Source organism: Eumetopias jubatus, unplaced genomic scaffold, assembly GCF_037043125.1.
Source record: "Eumetopias jubatus isolate StellerSeaLion01/CBP00866 unplaced genomic scaffold, mEumJub1_p1.0 scaffold_12, whole genome shotgun sequence".
NCBI classification, from domain to species: domain Eukaryota; kingdom Metazoa; phylum Chordata; class Mammalia; order Carnivora; family Otariidae; genus Eumetopias; species Eumetopias jubatus.
The window spans coordinates 51,800,488-51,819,486 of NW_028274818.1; the positions used below are offsets into that span (position 1 = coordinate 51,800,488).

Genomic DNA, 18,999 nt, shown 5'->3' on the forward strand with positions numbered 1-18,999 from the left:
ATCTGTGGCCCCATCCATGCCAGAAAATTCCAAGTGGGAGTCTAGACTTTCCCTTCACAAGACCATAATGAGGTGCCCCCAACACACTGGGTGGTGTCAGAGAAAGTCAAGTATGGTGCCTGGACTCTCACCCTCAGTGGCCAGTAATGAACTCCCCCCACCCCATGGTGTCCATAGAGTTCACGCTGAGAGCCTGGACTTCCGCTCCCCTCCAACAGAAACAAGAAGACTTTCTCCTTCCCCTCCGGAAGGAGGCCTAGTGAAGAGTCAGGACTTTCACCAGCATCCAGTAGTAACAAATCCACCCTAACTGTAGAGTCTGTAGAGGCTGGAACTCCCACCTCCACCTGGTAGTAACAAAGAGTAGACCCCTCGGAGATCAATTGTCCACAAAGGATAGGTGGGGAAGCTAGACTTCTACCTCCACCTTATAGTCATGATGTGATGACTCCCCCAAAAAGCCAGCAAAAACAGGTTTAAATAAAATCTAGAATCTCAGAACATAACAAAAAAGTGTTCAAGTTTCAATTGAAAATCATTTATCATATCAACAACCAGGAAGATCTCAAACTGATAAAAGACAAATAATAAAGCCAACATTCAGATGAAAGAGCTGGTAGAGCTACCCGACAAAGACTTTAAGGCACAGCCATGATAAGGTGCTGCAGTGAGCAATTACAAACATGAATAAAATAAATAAAAATATAAAAGTATATAAAAAGAGAAGATGTCCAAAATGAAATAAAATCAAAATGGAATTCTAAAATACATTCACATAACCCACAGGAAGGCAGGAAAAAGAAAACAGAAAAGCAAACAAAAAAAAAGAGAAAAGAGTGAGAAAACAAAAAAGACTTCAACCTATAAATAACCATACTAAATGTAGATGATCAATTCATCTTTCTCCATCTGACTTACTTCACTCAGTTCACACCTTCTAGGTCCATCCATGTTGTTGCAAATGGCAAGATCTCATTCTTTTTTTTTCTTTTTAGAGCTGAGTAATATTCCACTGTGTGTATATATATATATATATATATAAACACATCTTCTTTATCCATTCATCTATCCATGGACACTTGGGTTGCTTCCATAGTTTGGCTGTTGTAAATAATGTTGCAATAAACATAGGGTGCATGTATGTCTCTTCAAATTACTGTTTTTGTTTTCTTTGGGTAAATACCCAGTAGTGGAATTACTGGATCATATGGTATTTCTATTTTTAATGTTTTGAGGAATTTCCATACTGTTTTCCACAGTGCTTGCACTAATTTGCATTCCCACCCACAGTGCACTAGGGTTCCTTTTTCTCCTGGCCAACACTTGTTACTTCTTATCTTTTTAACATTAGTCATCATGACTGGAGTGAGGTGATAATCTCACTGAAGTTTTGATTTACATTTCCCTGTGGATTAGTGATGAGCATCTTTTCATGTATCTGTTGACCATCTCAATGACTTCTTTGGAAAAATGTCTATTTAGGTCCTCTGCCCATTTTTTAACTGGATCTAGTGTTAGGCAAAGAATTCTTAGACTAGACATCCAAAGCACCATCCAAAAAAGGAAAAAAATAATAAATTTCCAGAGATTAAGGAGTGAATGGGGGAGAAGTATATGGTTATTAAAGGTCAACATGAGGGATTCTTGTGGTGATAGAAATGTTCTTTATTTTAACTGTATCAATGTTAATATCCTGGTTGTGAAATTGTACCATAGTCTTATGAGATAGTACCATTGGAGGAAACTGGGTAAAGGGTACATGGGATGTCTCTATATTATTTTTTATAATTGCATGTGAATCTAAAATTATCTCAAAAAAATTTAATTAAAGAATTACATTCAGGGGTACCTGGGTGGCTCAGTCGGTTAAGCATCTGACTCTTCATTTTGGCTCAAGTCATGATCCTAGGGTCATGAGGTGGAGCCTCGTGTCAGGCTCCACACTCAGGGTGGAGTCTGCTTGAGGGTGTCTCTCTCCCTCTCCCTCTGCTTCTCCTCGCACTCATACACTCTCTCTAAAGTAAATGAATAAATAAAATCTTTTAAAAATGTTAAAAACTACATTCATTATTTGCAATTTGTTTTTACTTTTAAATTTATTATGTAATTATAAATGCTTAAAGAAAAAAACTTTTCCAAAATGAAACAAGATGAAACCAGAGAGGGAGACAAACTATAAGAGACTCTTAATCTCAGGAAACAAACTGAGGGTTCCTGGAGTGGTGGGGGGTGGGAGGTATGGGGGTGCTGTGTGATGTGCTATGGTGAGTGCTGTGAATTGTGTAGGATTGATGAATCAAAGACCTGTACCTCTGAAAAAAATAATACATTGTATATTAAAAAAAAAGAAGGTCATAGAAAGGGAAAAATGAAGGGGGGGAGTCAGAGCGGGAGACGAACCATGAGAGACGATGGACTCTGAGAAACAAACTGAGGGTTCTAGAGGGGAAGGGGGTGGGAGGATGGGTTAGCCTGGTGATGGGTATTAAAGAGGGCATGTACTGAGTGGAGCACTGGGTGTTATGCACAAACAATGAATCATGGAACACTACATCAAAAACTAATGATGTAATGTATGGTGATTAATATAACAATAAAAAATTAAATAAAAAATAAAAATAAAATAAAAATTTGAAAAAAGCAAATAATGTAATGTATGATGACTAACATAACATAATAAAAAAAACTTTTCCAGTAGCATATATGAAAACTAGTATTAAATTTTCACTTTTAAACATTTACTTTCATTGATAACTTAGATAAAAACATACTCAAATGTCATCTTTCCTTTAAAAATGTTTCCAAGGCTTTCCAAGGTCTATAGGATAAGAACTCCTTAATGCGGCATTCAAGGCCATTTTTGTTCCATCAACCCTTGACCATCAACCGGGACTCATCCTCTACTGCTGCCCACCTGCCCCCACTCCTCTCTCCAACACTTGCCTGCTTGAACTTCCTTAATGTGCCTTGCTGTTTCATGTTTTTTTGCTTACTCTGCCCCCCCGAACACCTTCATAGCTTTCAAAACATCAATACTTTATATCCTTCAAGATTCAGCTAAATCCACCTCCTCCAGGAATTCTTGCTTCTTCCTCCCTTAAGCCCATGCCAGAGAGAATTTGCCCTCCCTCTCCAGTCACACTGTAATTTGTGCATCTGTCTTGGTATCTAACTCTCAGTTGCTTACATGTCTTTTTCCCTCTTCTAGTCTGTGAGCTCCTTGAGGATAACCACCTTTGCATTTTTAGTGCCTCAAATAGTGCCTGACACATAGGAGATGGTCAAGCTCATGTTTATGGAATGAATGGCTGAATACCTAGCTCACCTGACTCCCCTATTCTGTTCGTTTCCTTACTCTCCCTTTTTCTCATCTTTCCCCCAATAAAATTCATTTCTTATTCTTCTGAAGTCCTCTAGACTTCAGACTAATGTGGAATAATAGTAGTAGATCTTGTAGTCAACTGTGTAGATGCTCACCTAAGAGTTCCTCAAGGATGGGGATTTTTCAAACACACTTTAGACACATCAAAGAGCTCAAAATTGATTGGTAAACAAATTGTTCAATTGACTGAATGAAGAAATGAATGAATGACCTTGAAATGTCTTGTAAATTACACAGTGTAGATTTTTGGTGTTTTGTTTTACTTTGTTCCAGGATGAATTACAGAGAGAGAGAGAACAGAAAGATACATGAAAATCATACAAAAAGCACAAACAAAAAAGAATGACTATGTGGTTGGAATCAGGAACATCACTGTGCAGCTTTTGAGTTTGGGGTTAAGTCTTGTGAATTGTCCTTTGGAACTGATGTGGAAGGAGGGAGGGTGAGAAATCATCACATCATTTCCAGCTGCTTAGGGAGGAACCCCAGTTTGAGTCCTCTTTTTCATGTATAGGGAAAAAAGGGACACAAAGACGTGTCAAAATCATCAAAAAGCACATTTCAGTTTTATGCACAGTCCCAGCCTTGAGGAATTTACAATTGTAACCATTCCAAATGTTTTCCTTTAGGGTAATTTAATGAAATAAGAAAATAATGCATAGGAAACAGTGTGGGCTTTAGCCCAGACAGGCCTGAATCCAAGCCCTGGATTGACCCTCTGCCAGTTACAGCTGCCTGCCCTCTCTGATTCTGTTTCCTTAGCCATAAAGTGCGGTATCAGACCACCTACACGTGGAACACATGTGGGATCAAATAAGATAATGTACATAGACTGTGGAGCCTAATTCCTGACACATAATAGGCCAATAAATTATGACTGTCTCTTTCCCCATCAGAAGCACCAATCTCAAGATTATGAACTTCCCAACACCTTCAAGTGAAATATTTTTCTCATTTAGACTGTATTAGAAGCCAAAGTTATAACACCAGGAGAATACTTAAGGAAACTATGATGTGTGTTAAAAATGCTAGATACCCCGCAGAGCTCTCAATAAATACTTATTGACTGACAAATGTATTGTCAGAGAGCAAAAATCACAGAGATGGGAGGAGGTAACAGCATAAAAAGGTAATTTGGAATCAGCATAGGATAGTGATTATACCTCAATAAGTATTTTATTTCTTAAAAGCAATAGTAAAGGAGACTGGAAATCATCTGGGGAAAAAAATCAGGTTTTCTTTTACAGCCTCAAGTTTATATGAATGCCTACGGGCACAGTACCCAAAATGCCAGTATCTTACTGGCAAAATAGGAAGCAGAAGTACTCCAGGTATCAAGGGGCATATGTATTTATGATACCCATTGTCATGTCTTTCTACATGACCCAAGGAGCAGGAGACCCAGTTATCCTACGTACCTTGACTGAAGCACCTGCTAGAACACTTTCGAGAGTGTCATCACCTCGGAAGACAGGGTTTACATAACCAATATTTACTGGACTTTATTATGTGCCAAGTACCATGCTGGGTTCAGGAACACCAAATGGATGGATCACAATCCCTGTCTTCAAGAAGAGAGGTAGATGGGGCACCTGGGTGGCTCACATTAAGCATCTGCCTTCAGCTCAGGTCACGGTCCCAGGGTCCTGGGATCGAGTCCTGCATCGGGCTCCCTGCTCAGCGGGAAGGCTGCTTCTCCCTCTCCCACTCCTGCTTGTGTTCCCTCTCTTGCTGTGTCTCTCTCTGTCAAATAAATAAAATCTTTAAAAAAAAGAAGAAGAAGAGAGGTAGACATAGAAATAACTAATTTCAAGTAAAGTGTGACCAGTTATCCTTGAGGTATGTCCAAGAACATATGATAGCACAAAGAAAGGAGTGGACCATTTAAGCTGAAGGATTAAGGAAGTATTTCTCAGAGGCAGTAACAATTGAGCTGGACCTTAAAAGATAAAATGTTTGCCATGCCAAGAGAAGGTAAGGGCAGTCCAGGTAGGGGGATCTCTTAGACAAAGGCTCAAAGTCCAAATAAAGGGCCAAAATCAGGAAACTCGGGGTAGTTCCATAAGAACTGGGTCATTGATAAGCCATACATAATGTATGTATATATAATACCTCACATTATAAGATATCTTATCTTTGTGAAATTGGCAACAAATAATTATTCCCATTTTGTTGATGTGCATACCATGAACTTACATTCCCTAGTCCATGAACTCATCATGTCCACCTAATACACACACACACACACACACACACACACACACACACACACACACACACACACTTATTTATTTATTTATTTTTAGAGGGTGGGGGAGGGGCAGAAGGGGAGGGAGAGAGAGAATCCCAAGCAGTCTCCACACCCAGTGCGGAGTCCAATGCAGGACTCCATCTCACAACCCTGAGTTCATGACCTGAGCTGAAATCAAAAGTTGGACACCTAACTGACTGAGCTACCCAGGTGCCCAGTTCACCTAATATTTTTAAATTGAATATCTGTACTTGTTCTTGGTTATAGGTCATTAAATGGCCCTTAGACATTGATGCCTTGCTCCTCATAGGTTCTTGAATTTATACAAGACCAGCCGCCCACAATTAGGAAGGTCCTAGGGAAGGTTAGGAAGAGAGAAGACTGAAGGATAAAGAGACACAACTTCCCAGTGTGGGCATCTCAGTGACCTGACAAAATAACTCAACATCCTGGAGAAAGAAATATTTCACAATGGTCAGAAATATGATAGGACTATGAGTAGTAAATGCCATCAACCATATACATTATGAAACCTAAGCCATAGGTCCTTGATTCTACGGTATGAAAATAGAAAAATTTTCATTGCAATAAACAATAAAAACAAAAAAAAATAAAATAACTAAAAACAAAGACAAGACATGCCAGTTTATGGCAAGACCCACAACACCCAAGGCTTTTGTGCTACTACAGATCATCTTATTTATGCTACAGAAATAACCGATAATGCTGCCCACGGGCCTCCACTGCGGGAATCACTAAATGATCTCAGTATGTTTTCCCACTGAACCTGAGATAAGGGGATAAGGTGAGGTCAATGAATAAAGTGAAAGTGTGTGTTGTGCTTTTGAAAACAGTGCTTTTTAGGCATCTTCGAAATGGCCCTATGGTTACATTAAAATTGCCACTTCAAAATGTCATCTACCCAATTTCATGTCTCATGCCTGCCAGAAAAATGCTTATGTGACCTTTCCTAAGGTCACATAATTTCTCTGGGCTTCTAACTCCTCTCCTGTAAAATGAAGACCTGGACCAGATAACCTCCAAATCAGTTCCCGTGCTGACAGTTCGTAATTCTTTCTTTTTATCCCACATCTAGTTATCCCAAGCCTCTATCCGTACTCACAACCAATTATCTTGGGCAGCAGAGATTTAACGCCAGGCCCCCAAGGCACGTGGGTGGATTCTTGGCCCAAACAGCACAGTTCAGTTGAAACACCTCCATGGGCCCATCTGGGCAGTGTCTTTGCCCCCGACCCCGGACAAATGTGTGCTAGATGTAAAGCGGCAAGACGATGATGACCCCTCCCATGTTGGCAAGTTGAAGCTGAAGATTCACCTTGCCCACTGTGGTTTCATTTCCTGCCCGGAAACAGAGCTCAGTGCTGCAGATGGGGCCTAAGATGACAAATGTTTCTGAGACAGGTTCTGCGTTCAGCATGGTTTCCTTTGCTGTGACATATGGTAAACACCACAGAGCCTTCTTTTTGTGGGGTCGGGCAGAAAGCCCAATTCGGATGAACAGCACATTGGATTTCCTACTTATGGATGAAGTGAGTGTGAAGTGTACCCTGGAGTTTTGGCATTAGGTGGAGCCCCCCTCTGTGCAGCCTCGTGGAATTGACAGGGTTGGGAGAGAACAGCCCCCCCAAGGGTTCCAGTCAGGAGGCGAGCATGAGGAGCACAGGTGCACTGAACACCCCTCCAGGAGGAACACAGAGTTGCCCCAGGCAGAGCCCACCCCTAGCTCAGCAACACGGGGGGACAGCCTTCCACGGGGGCAGGGAGCTCTGTCTGTATATTTGTAAGGGCATATAAGGCAATGTTTAAAAGCATGAATTATGAAGCCAGAGACCCAAGTTCAAGTTCCATCTCTGCCCCTTAACCACTTCTGTGACTTGAGCGATCCAAGCCTCAGCTTCCTCATCCATAAAACGATGCTAATAGTGGAATCTAATAATCAGGGTCATTGTGGGGATTAAATAAGACAGTGAATGTAAAGCAGTAAGATGTGGTAGCTAACACACAGTGCTCTGCTGAGTCATACTTGAGCCTGAGATGGAAGGAAAAATCAATACGACTGAACTTGTCTTTATTTAAAATCTTGATAGTTTGCTCATCATGAAATCTTTGCGTTTTTCAATTTAAAAAAAAATCGCATTAAAGTATTACTTATCTTGATTGTTGAGGGTTTTTTGCCATCCCTTAAATATCGCACATGCCTACAAATTCAGTAAATGTTGCTTGTTATCATTTTATTCTCAGCATACAGTGACTGCACAGCATAATTTAGCACTTAATTATCTAATGTCTTCTATTAGTCATTGTTTCAAGTGCTTATGTCCTGTTTTCCCAACTAATCTGTACCCTTAATAAGGGCAGAAGTTACGACATATGTCTTTTATGCCTAACACTGCTGAGTACATAAGAGATTCAAGTAAGTACATGTCCAGCTCTAGCTTACAGCCTACGGTAGACAATCCACCTCTCTGTTGTTCTCAAATTGTGTCATGTGTTCAAAGGTTTTGTTCCGTGATCCTTGTGGCAGGGATGACAGCGGCATTATCCTATGGCATGTCTGGCACAAAGATGGTGGGACAAAAATCAAAGAACAGGCAGGGACCTTTAAGTTTATCTCATCCCACCTGCTCACTTTACAGATAAATTATTTGATGCCCAAAGAAGTTGGATGATGTGGCCAAACCAATCAATGATAGCACTGGGATGAGAATTCTGTTCTCCTGGGCTTTTTCCACTCCAATACTTTGTGAATTTTCTTTTATCTCTCTATTCCTTTGAGCATCAAGTACAGAGCTCTGCATGTAGGAAAAATTCAGTAAATGATTTAGATTATTGATTTCCAGAACTTGAGTAATCTTTGCTTAAAGGGGGAGTATGGGGTCATTGACTGGGAAAGTGTACGTGTATTTAACAACTCTCCATAGCCCCTGGCTCAGTGCAGCAAGGAGGTTAAGAGAATACTGGATTCAGAGTTAGACAGCTCTGAGTCGCGTCCTGGCTTCGCTACTTCCTAGCTATGGGACTTTGGATAAAATTAAGTTTCTTAACTTAATTTTCCTCATCCAAAGCATGAACATAATAATGGTACTTACCTCATAGAGTTGTGGAAAAATTACCCAAAACAAAAACATGTAAAGGGCATGGCAGACTGCCTAACCATAGTAAATGCTCAACAAATACTAGGGATTATCACTATTCCAAAAATAAGCCCAAGAGTTAGGTGGGCTATGGGCAGATGGATGGTGTTAAATGTACAGCTGTATCATATACTCATATTTTTATATTATGGTGGATTAAAGATTGGGAATGGGGAGCTAAATAATCAGTTGAGTACTTACGATTATGCTAGATCTATTTCATAAAGCCTCATAAATAACTCTAATACCCATTGTATTCTGTGGAATCTCAGTTCCATATATCCATGACAGGGACTCCACCGCCTCCCCTCACCCCTACCAGCTGCCCAGCTCCTGAAATTTTACAGAGTTCCAAAAGCACCAGGAGCCCAGACCAGTAGACGATAAAAAGGGACCTGTCGTAGACTCAACAATACCTCACTATGATGCCCTTTTTAGTTCCATTGCAAAAGAAAACAAACTATATTAGCAAGGATGCCCGATCAATAAGCAGAAGCCCAGATATAGTAAGACACTCCATGACTTGAAATCCTGCCAGCACATGCCTGGTGCTGTGAACAGTGGACAGAATAACCCGGGGAAACCAATCGCACAGTTCACTTCACACAATACCTCACCTACGTTTCCTGTCTTTTCCCCTCAGGACATAGCAAGACTCTGAGCCCAAACTTATGCGACTTCACGGGAAGATGTGAGGTAGAAGTCTGTACGAAAAGCAACTGGGTTTTAGTACTTAGAATTTGGGGGGAAGAAACAGACTTGGATATCCCAAATTTCCAATCAAAGACCACAATATTTTGCATCTTGGCAGCATCTTTATTCCGAAATCCTCACACTGCTTCAACTTGTCTGGCATTAACATCCCAAGGAAGCAACTAAGGGTTCATGGAAGCCACAAAACTCTAAAGAACACTTAATGTTCATGGCACTTTGGTAGGAAAAATGAGGGAAAATAGAAAGAAAACCATTTCCATCCTGGGTCAAATCCTCCAGGGGCACGCTGAAAGTTCTCTTAAAATTCAAGGTTTCCCCAAAGCAGTGTGATATCCTAAATTGGGTCCTAAAACAAACAAAGACATTAGTGGATAAACTGGTAGTAAAATCCAAAGGTTCCAGAGATCAATGAATAGTACACTATCCATGCTAATTTCTTAGTTTTGACAAATGCAACACAACCACATCAGATGTTCACATTAGGAGAAACTGAGTGAAAGGTATTTATCTTTGCGATCCTTCTGTAAATCTAAAATTATTCCAGAGTTTATTCAAAACTTTATTTTTGAAATAGCAAAAAAACCCATAACTAATAATAGTAAGTCAAGATTTCTCTGCTGAAGAGCTTTTGTTTGATGGGTGGGAAGGCTAGGGATTATTATTCTCTTTCCCCAGTGAAAAGTATATTAAAAAGACAAAACCTCCAGCCTTTGACTAGAGATCAACAAAATGATGGTGGCCAATTCCTTTTCCCCTCAAGGTAATACGTTGGGAAGGTAAAGAGAGCTGGGCTGCTCTAGGATTCGGGCTCTCCAGTCTGTAAAATGGAGAAAATGGTCTCTCTCAAGACTGTTTTCTTTTGCAATGGAACTAAAAAGGGCATCATAGTGAGGTATTGTTGAGTCTACGACAGGTCCCCATGGGGAATACAAAATACAATGGATGCAGCGCCCTCGACACGTGTCAGGAGTTGGGGGAGGGGCATTTAGTTCCCTTTGCTCCTTCTCCTTCTCAGGACAGTCCACAGGCAGTGCCTGTCAGCCTCCTCTGGGGAGAAGGAGGGCTCCTCTGTCCTGGTCAGCAGGGCTCCCTATGCTGCTGGCTTCTGGAGGAACTGCCCGATGGCTGAGCACCTGGACAGTGAGCTGCAGTCTCTCCCTCAGCCGTCCTTCTAGAGAGCAGCTCCTACCCAGCCCTCTGGGAGTAGTTCTGTCTTTGTCCCACTTTCTAAAGAACAGCCCACCCATCACTCTGTGGGGATAGAGAAACAGGACAGCCTATCCCTTACTTAACGATTGATTTTTTGGTAAGAGTGAGAAGGGAGACAATGATCCATGAGCTGAGGCTTGGAGGGCCAGCCCGTGCCCCCACAGAGTATCACCAAGCCAGGTCACATGGAGGCTCATTTCTACAGCAAACTTCGCTCCCCTTGTCTTGACTCAACTTTAAGTGTATCCATGTTGACTCACTGTCTCTTGTTTTCAGGAAACTCTTTTTTTTTTTTTAAGATTTTATGTATTTATTTGACAGAGAGAGAGACAGGAGAGAGGGAACACAAGCAGGGCGAGTGGGAGAAGGAGAAGCAGGCTTCCTGCAGAGCAGGGAGCCCGATGCGGGGCTCGATCCCAGGACCCCAGGATCATGACCTGAGCCAAAGGCAGATGCCCAACGACTGAGCCACCCAGGAAACGCTTAAATTAACTAGACCCTACATTGTGTGACCGTGTAGAGTCCCTCCATTCTTCCTGGCATTGTCTGCCCTTGCAGATCGAGATGTGGTGAAAGTCCCAAGCTTTTATATTCTACCTCTATAGGTTGTGAATTTCTTCAATAATCTCTATTCCAAATATTTGGCCTTATTATGCTAGCAACCATTCAAATGTCCCAGAAATTTATAATGTTTCAGTGTGTATTCTCTCCCAATAGCCTCATCTACCTAGAGGTGACCACACCTGCCAGCCCCTGGAGGGAATTCAGAAGCGTACCCAGTGGTCAAGTTACCCACTGGGTATTCGGGTATTATCAAGGACATTTCTCATGCTCTTTAGCCACGTTAGCAACTGAGCCCCTTCTATGTTTGGGGAGTCCCTCTCCCTGTGAGACAGAGCTGGTCTATGGAGGTGAGCAATGATAGGTATTTGCTTACTAACCTCCCCATGGCTAAAGGAATGACCGTGAACTAGACTCCACCAATCATCTCCATCTAGTCCAGACTTTAAATTGGAAACTAATCATACGAAGGAGCAGAAGTCACCCAGAATCCGTCCTGGCAACGCAGACAGCTCCATCCAGTTTACTGATAGACCAACGTTACCAGCCCTGGGGGCAGTTTGCAGCTTTGACTGTGGCACAGGGACAGGGTGTATGTGTGGAACAGGGACAAGCCTCGGCATCTGGGCTCTGCAGGAGCAGCACGGGGTCCTCACCAGACCAGTTCTCCCACACAATCTGGGTATTTCCCCTGGCAGCAGAGCCCCTGAGTCTGGTGGCCCTTTGACATTACTGGAAATTCTACAAGCCAGGGCCTATGAATTGGGATTCACAGGTCAGCAACCTGTGTCGTCACACAGGGCCCCAGGCTCAGCATGGTCTCGTGCTTGGTTTAATGCTCTGCTGTCCGTCTTCTAATTCTTAACATTTTGACCAAAAGCCCTCGTATTTTCTTTTGGTGCCAGGACCCTGCAAGTTATGTAGCCAATCCTGCCGTGAGCTAGCTAACATGCTTTAGGTCAGGGAGTTCTTAACCTTTTGTGTGCCGGGTAAAGCCTATGAAGTATATGAAGAACGTTTTGGTTTTTTAAAGATTTTATTTATTTATTTGAGAGAGAGAGGGAGAAAGCACAGCAGGGGGAGGGGCAGAGGGAGAGGGAGAAAGAGACTCCCTGCTGAGCGCAGAGCTGAGTCTCCCTGCAGCCACCAGCCTCCTCAGGGCTAGACCCTGAGTTCAGGACCTGAGCTGAAGTCAGAAGTGTAACCAACTGAGCCACCCAGGTGCCCCAAGAAAGTTTTTAAATGCACAAAATCTAATAGCCAACAATTCTGAAATATAATTAGGAATTTTTTAAAAACAAATATATGATAGCATAATATCTGTTTCTTTTATTAGTACATTAAATAAATCTAGTGGTAGGTCTAATAAACCGCTCTTACCCAGAAGTAGTAATGAGCATAAACAATATTTTGAAATGTCTGCAACAACTGAAATTGACTTAAAAATATCTATGATTTCTAACAGTAATAAATTCACAGATCAGATACCTGGTTTGTTATCTGCATTCAAAACTTACGGAAATGCTAAACTCAGTTTTTTTTTTTAAGATTTTATTTATTTATTTGTTAGAGAGAGAGAGAGCACAAGCAGGGGGAGTAGCAGACAGAGGGAGAAGCAGGCTCCCTGCTGAGCAAGGAGCCCGATGCGGGACTAGATCCCAGGACCCTGAGATCATACCCTGAGCTGAAGCTAGATGCTTAACCAACTGAACCACCCAGGAACTCCTAGAAATGCTAAACTCAGTTTAAGACTAACCAAAAGAAGTGATTTATCCAAGTCACAGAGCCCGTAAATTTTAATTAGAATTTAATTTAATTTTAATTTAATTTTAAAACTAAATTAAAATTTAATTTAAATAAATTCTTTTTCTGCTTCAATCATCCAAAGTCATTACTTTCTTGCTTACAACAGAGAAGCCTGTAGGATAGAGGTGCCCAGTGTGACCCAGGCTCTAGGACCAACCCTGAGTATGCCCGGCTTCTCCACAAAAAAAAAAAAAAAAAAAACAGGCAAATATAATACTCACAGTGGCTCCAGATGAGTCAAAGATGCATCCGACACAGTCCTGCCTTCAGCTGTTAGATCTTCGAGGAGAAAGTGTCACTCCAGGACACTGTCTGCAAATCAGGTGACAAGCTCCACATGTGTGGTATAAACCAAGTGATGTAGGTGGTCAAGCAAGTGGAGATCCCTTCTAGCTTGGAAGATAACTATTAATAACAGTTCTACATTATAAGAAGGGAGATAAGGGCGCCTGGCTGGCTCGGATGGTTAAGCGTCTGGCTTCAGCTCAGGTCGTGATCCCAGGGTCCTGGGATTGAGCTCCGCATCATGCTCCCTGCTCCGTGGGAAGCCTGCTTCTCCCTCTCCCGCTCCCCCTGCTTGTGTTTCCTCTCTCGCTGTGTCTCTCTCTGTCAAATAAATAAAATCTTTTAAAAAAAAAAAGGGAGATAAGACACATAATAGGATAGTCGTCGCTCCAAAACCTCCAGCAAGCTAACAGAATGTGGGAGTCCCCTTCCTCGGTTTCCCGAATCCTCACACAGGAGTCTCTGTTCTAGCCTAGATCAACTCTCAGGTATTTCAACAGGAGTTTGTTTTGTTCAGATCTCAAAAGAAGTATGATCCAAACATACCTCCTCATGTACTGTTTCCTTGTCCCCCTTCCACTCCTCCTTTTGGGAGGGGCCACTCAAAAGCCCTTTGAGGCAACGGGAATATATCTACCTTTGGGACAGAGGTGAGGAGGCCGGGTTTGTTTAGCAAAAGTAGAAAACAATTCATTTGCAGATATCTTGAACTTTTCAAAGTTGTTTCATATATACATTACTGTACTTCAGTTGTAGGCTAACAGTGTTATGCCCATTTTATAGATGAGAAATCTGAGGGTGAGAGAGGTGGAGATTTGCCCAAGGTCACCCAGACTTTTTGCCTCTTAGCCCAGTGTCCTTTCCTCTGCCCACACCTCTCCTGTGAGCAGATCATAACTAAAGGGGAGACTGTCTACAAGAGGGAAGTACATTCATGCAGATCATCTAAAAACCAAGATACCCACACCCCAAATTGTGTAGAGCAGGTGTCAGCTAAGAGAGGAGAGGCTCAAAAAAGAAAACAGATCGCCAGATCCTCTGGCCCCCAAATAGGTTTCGAGATCTGAGCCCCCAGCCCAGGACAGAATTCATTTGGCTGGTGACCAGCACACAGAGTCCTTCCCATTCCTGCCTGGGAGTTATGCTCATAACAACAGCAACAGCCGGAAAAGGGCTTCACGAACATAAAAATAAACAAACTTTCTATTTTTAGCAGGGCTGCAGCTGTGAGAGCTTCATTATTTGCATTTTAGCAGCAGCATTCTGAGGGAGGAGAGGCGAGGGGAGTGGGGTGGGGGACAAGGGCAACTGGGAACGAGAACAGCAGTCACTCTGGGAACCAGATTTTTCAATGCTGAGCCCAATTACACACAGGCCACAGAAACCAATGTCCAGCCTGGAAGTCTCTGGAGTCTGCAGGTCTGGAAAAACTGAACAGGGTCAACCAGGAAGCCGGCCCATGATTGGACTCTTTTCTGGCCATATATAGAAATAAATAATCTTTTTTAGAGCCACATGGTTTTTAGAGCCACAGAAAACTGTTGCCTAGTGACTCCATCAGAGGAGTAGAAGCTCACTCGTAAGCAGAGACCTTTCTCGTCTTAACTCAGGCTCTCAGAACCTGTGGGACTCTCACAGGAACTCAGCTCCAGCGTGTTCCGGGTTTAAACGCTGTGTCCAGAATTCTCAATGAGCCTGCAGCGTTTTCTCCTGCCCAGCCCTCACTGACAGCTGAGGCATCAGGAACTTGACAAAGGACAAGCCTAACGCTGGAGGTGGGGAAGGATGGAAGCTATGGTTCTTCTTTTCTGTTTCCCTGGAACAGAACCCGGTGTTGTGAGAAGGAAGTTTTCCAAGGCCGCCACAGAGGAGGGGTGGAAAGGTCCCTTCCTTACGATAAATGTCACAGCAGCTTTAGGAAACGTGTATACCTGATCTGATTTCAGAAGGAAGTCTCTTTGCCCATGCTAATCCCTTTAGCCATGCCATACCTTCACCCCATGTCATCTCTAATTACGTTCTTTTCCCTTTTCGTGTCCCTTTTCGTGCATAGTCCCAGCTATATTTTCAGCTCATTGTGAGGAGACAGAAATGCAGACCCCAAAGCAGTCCTGAGGAAGGAAAGCACCCAGTGCTTCTTCAGCTGCTTACAAGGAGGTAAATTCCAAGGAAAGGCGCCATGCTCTTCCATGCTTGGAGAATGACTCCACAACCTCCCAGATGTGGCCTTACAGCCAAGGGGCTTCCTTCATTGGCAAAGGATTTCCTGAGAACTGTACCACCCCTGCTCATTCAGAGCTTGCAGCCCAGCATGGGAGAGAAATAAACAGGTAATTTCCTTACTGTGGGCAGGCTCTATGGTGGGTCAGCACAGAGTCCCTTGGGAATACAAAGGCCTGGCTTTTTCCTCAGTCTTGGAAGAGTCAAGATGTTTTCAGAGAAGATGGTAGCTAAGCTGGGACTCAGGCAAGGTAGAGATTGGGTAGGAGTAAAAATATCTCTTCAAAACCTCCTCATCTAAGAGTAGCTCTCAAACAATATGGCAAGAGATATAGCAAGGCTAACATAGACAAGAACCAACTCCAGCACTGCGGCAAAGATGGTTGGTTTCTACACCCAGTAACATTTATCTTGTTACCCAATAACATTACTGAGCAAACCAGTTGTGGTCCAATCATAAGAAAGAGTATCATTCTCTATTTGAACATGGATTCCCACAGCTAACAACGTAAGCCCTAGAACTTGGGGTTGAAAGAGACTGTACGGACTAAATCTCCAGGGATAGCAATCCCTTCCACAGCATCCCTGACAGGTGGTCACCCAGCCTCCGCTTGAATTGTTCCAGGGATAGAGAGACCTCTGCACTGATCAAGGCAACTAGTTAGTTAGTTAGTTAGTCAGTCAGTCAGTTTTTTCATTCGTTCCTTTTAAAGGCAGGAGCTAGAGTATATAGTAGCCTCCTACCAGGCTGGAGTTTCTGACTCCAGTCCCTCAGTCTCTCTACACTGCATTAAATCCTACAAAACACCACCAGCCTGACTTTTTTTGAGAGTGGTCTGTCCATTTTCCAAAATCCGCAGTGACCCCCAACTACCACCATATAAATTCCAATTTTCTGCTTAAAGACTAGAACAGTTCATATCAAAATGTAACAATGATAATTCATTGTTATTGGTCACCAGGTTTATAGATGATATTTTGTTTTTCTCCTTCATACTTTTGAGTTTTTCCCTAGTTTTCTGCATTAGAGAGAGAGAGAGATTGAGAAAGGGTTATCAATAATTAATGTAATTTACAGAACTGTCCAATCATTTATTCCTTCTCTACACCTTTTTCTATGTTGGGTTCAACCTAGCAACCTTTCACTCTCTTTCCCCATCTTTAGATTCTTCTGCATCTCTTAAATTCTGCCCAACCCAGCTTTATCAGGAAGGTTTCCATGAATGCTCCAGCCCTTACTTCCCTTAAATCCAAATTTTAAAACATAGCACTTCGTTATAAGCAGTTTTCTGGTATCTGCTAATCATTGCATAGGTCAGTTTCCCAGTAGAATGTAAATTCCTTAAGGGCCATATCATAGTGCCTACCTAGCACAATGCAGACATTACTGCAGATTCTCCATAAACAGTTGGCTATGGCTGGCTAGATGGCTGAAATTCTACTAAGCTGCATTTATTAGCTCAGTTGGGTAGGGCACAGTTAATAATTGTCTTATGTCATCTCTTCCTATGCTTCTCAAACTGGGGTGAGGGTGGGGGGCACATCCCTGGAGGTATAGGAAAAGTGTGTCAAGTGTATATAAAGCCACAAGATATCAAATAATATCTTCTTAAAGCAACAATTTCCTACCCTTTAGGGCTACTTTGGTGGAGAAGTTTGAGAAGCACTTTGTAGTCCATGCTTTTCTAAGAGCAGGAATTTTTCAAGGCAGATATCCAGATTCTGCTTGAGTTTATCAGTTCAGACCTTGCTTCTAGATACTTTCAGATGACCAGTAGGTCTAACACTCCACCAAGAAATGTTCCTGGAATCCATCATTCATCCTGCATACAACAGCATAGACACCACTGGCCTAGAAGCCAGAACACCTCGGTTCTTGTCCAATTATGCAAAGAGGGTAGGCAACTAGCCTTTTCAAGCCCCAGCTTTTCATCCACCCTGCCCTCCTAACAAAGGTCAGGTTAAATTAAACAATACATGTGAAATGTCTTTGTAAACTGAAACTTACATATAAGCTCCAAGTATTATTATTATTGTTACCATCCCAGAATCAGTTTATTTGGTCCCACAGACACAGAGAGCCTGCTTCCCCAACCTGTCCAGTTGATTAAAGTGGGTAGCAGTGGAGTTCTGAATCCAGAAAGTTCTGGGTTGAAGTCTGACTCGAGGGTAAGCTCCACCACACTAGAGCCTGATCCATTTTTGTATATCTCATGTTTCTCATTGTACTGGGAACATACATGCGCTGAATAAATGCATTTCTATTTCTTGGAATCTCTACTTACCGTTTACCTAATCTTTGGAAAAATTTTGTTTTAATTTTCCAAATTCCAGTCTCCTTTTCTATTAGACTATTACAGTATCTCATAGTGTTATGAGAAATGTAAAGGCAATGGGCCTACACTGCTTAGCACATAGAAAACAATAAGTCAATGGTAGTAAAAATAGAGAGGGTGAGTGTATTTCTGCAACTTAGTAAATGAAGGCTATCCCATTATTTTGTGTTTTTGTCAGCCCTTCCTTTTACCTATCATGAAAGAGCCAGGGAGAGGAAGTTTGTTGGTGGCAACATTGAGGTTCTGAGTCACTGAACTAGTTAAGGAAGCAAACTTCAAAGGCACAGTTACTTTATGGGCCCTAGAGGCAAGAGGAATGAACAATTCCAGCCTTCACAAAAACTTCTGCCAGAATGAATGTGCTGGGCAGGGCAGACTGGGGTTTCCCAGATGTCTCGCCGACAAAGTGGCAAGAAATGTTTTATCTCGTCCATGTAAATGCTACATGAAACCCACACAGTGGCCTCACTCAATAAATCGATACATAAACCCGTCCCCAAGACAAGAGCAGAAGACAAGGGGGAACCACAAAGAGAGGCAAAATAAGAACTCTGTGGGGGTCTCCTCCGGCCCTGAGACCCCTGCCAGAAAACTGGAATCCAGAGGCCTGCTGCTTCCATTTGAACAAAGTCAACGTTGAATCACAACAAAGAGCGCCGAACAGGCAGCCACAGGGCCGTAAACATAGCTTCCAAGACACAACTCTGGGGGGCTATGCACCAGAAGCAGAAAAGGAAAACTGAGCTCCTTCACACCCCAGAGGCATAAACAAAGGGTTTTCTAAGCAAACACTTGCCCCCCACCCCATCAGCCCCAGTTTTGGAAGGGGTAAGGCAAGATGCTCTGGCTCTGGAATCTACAGGAACCCTGCAGAAACCGCAAAGCACATGCAGTGAGGGACAGGGATGCATGGGGAGACAAGTGGATTATCAAAGGAGACATCCAAGAATTTCTGAAACTTTCCCCAGTGCCAAGATTTGGAGCTACCGCCATAAAAGTAGTATTTTTCCTGGCATCCCGGATACAACATTGAAGGCATTTTGGATGTTGCATTAAAAAGAGTTCCCAAGAAAAGTATAT

At 42.5% G+C, this 18,999-nt stretch overlaps 1 long non-coding RNA gene across 1 annotated transcript in view; it reads right to left on the bottom strand.

Annotated features, from left to right (window-relative positions):
• The window catches only part of LOC148162807 (uncharacterized), a 32,531-nt gene extending 25,654 nt beyond the window's left edge, over window positions 1–6,877 (bottom strand). Inside the window, exon 1 of the long non-coding RNA XR_015766478.1 lies at window positions 6,757–6,877. This is a non-coding gene — a long non-coding RNA (uncharacterized LOC148162807). The remainder of the gene's footprint in view (window positions 1–6,756) is intronic.
• Window positions 6,878–18,999: the final 12,122 nt, after the last annotated feature.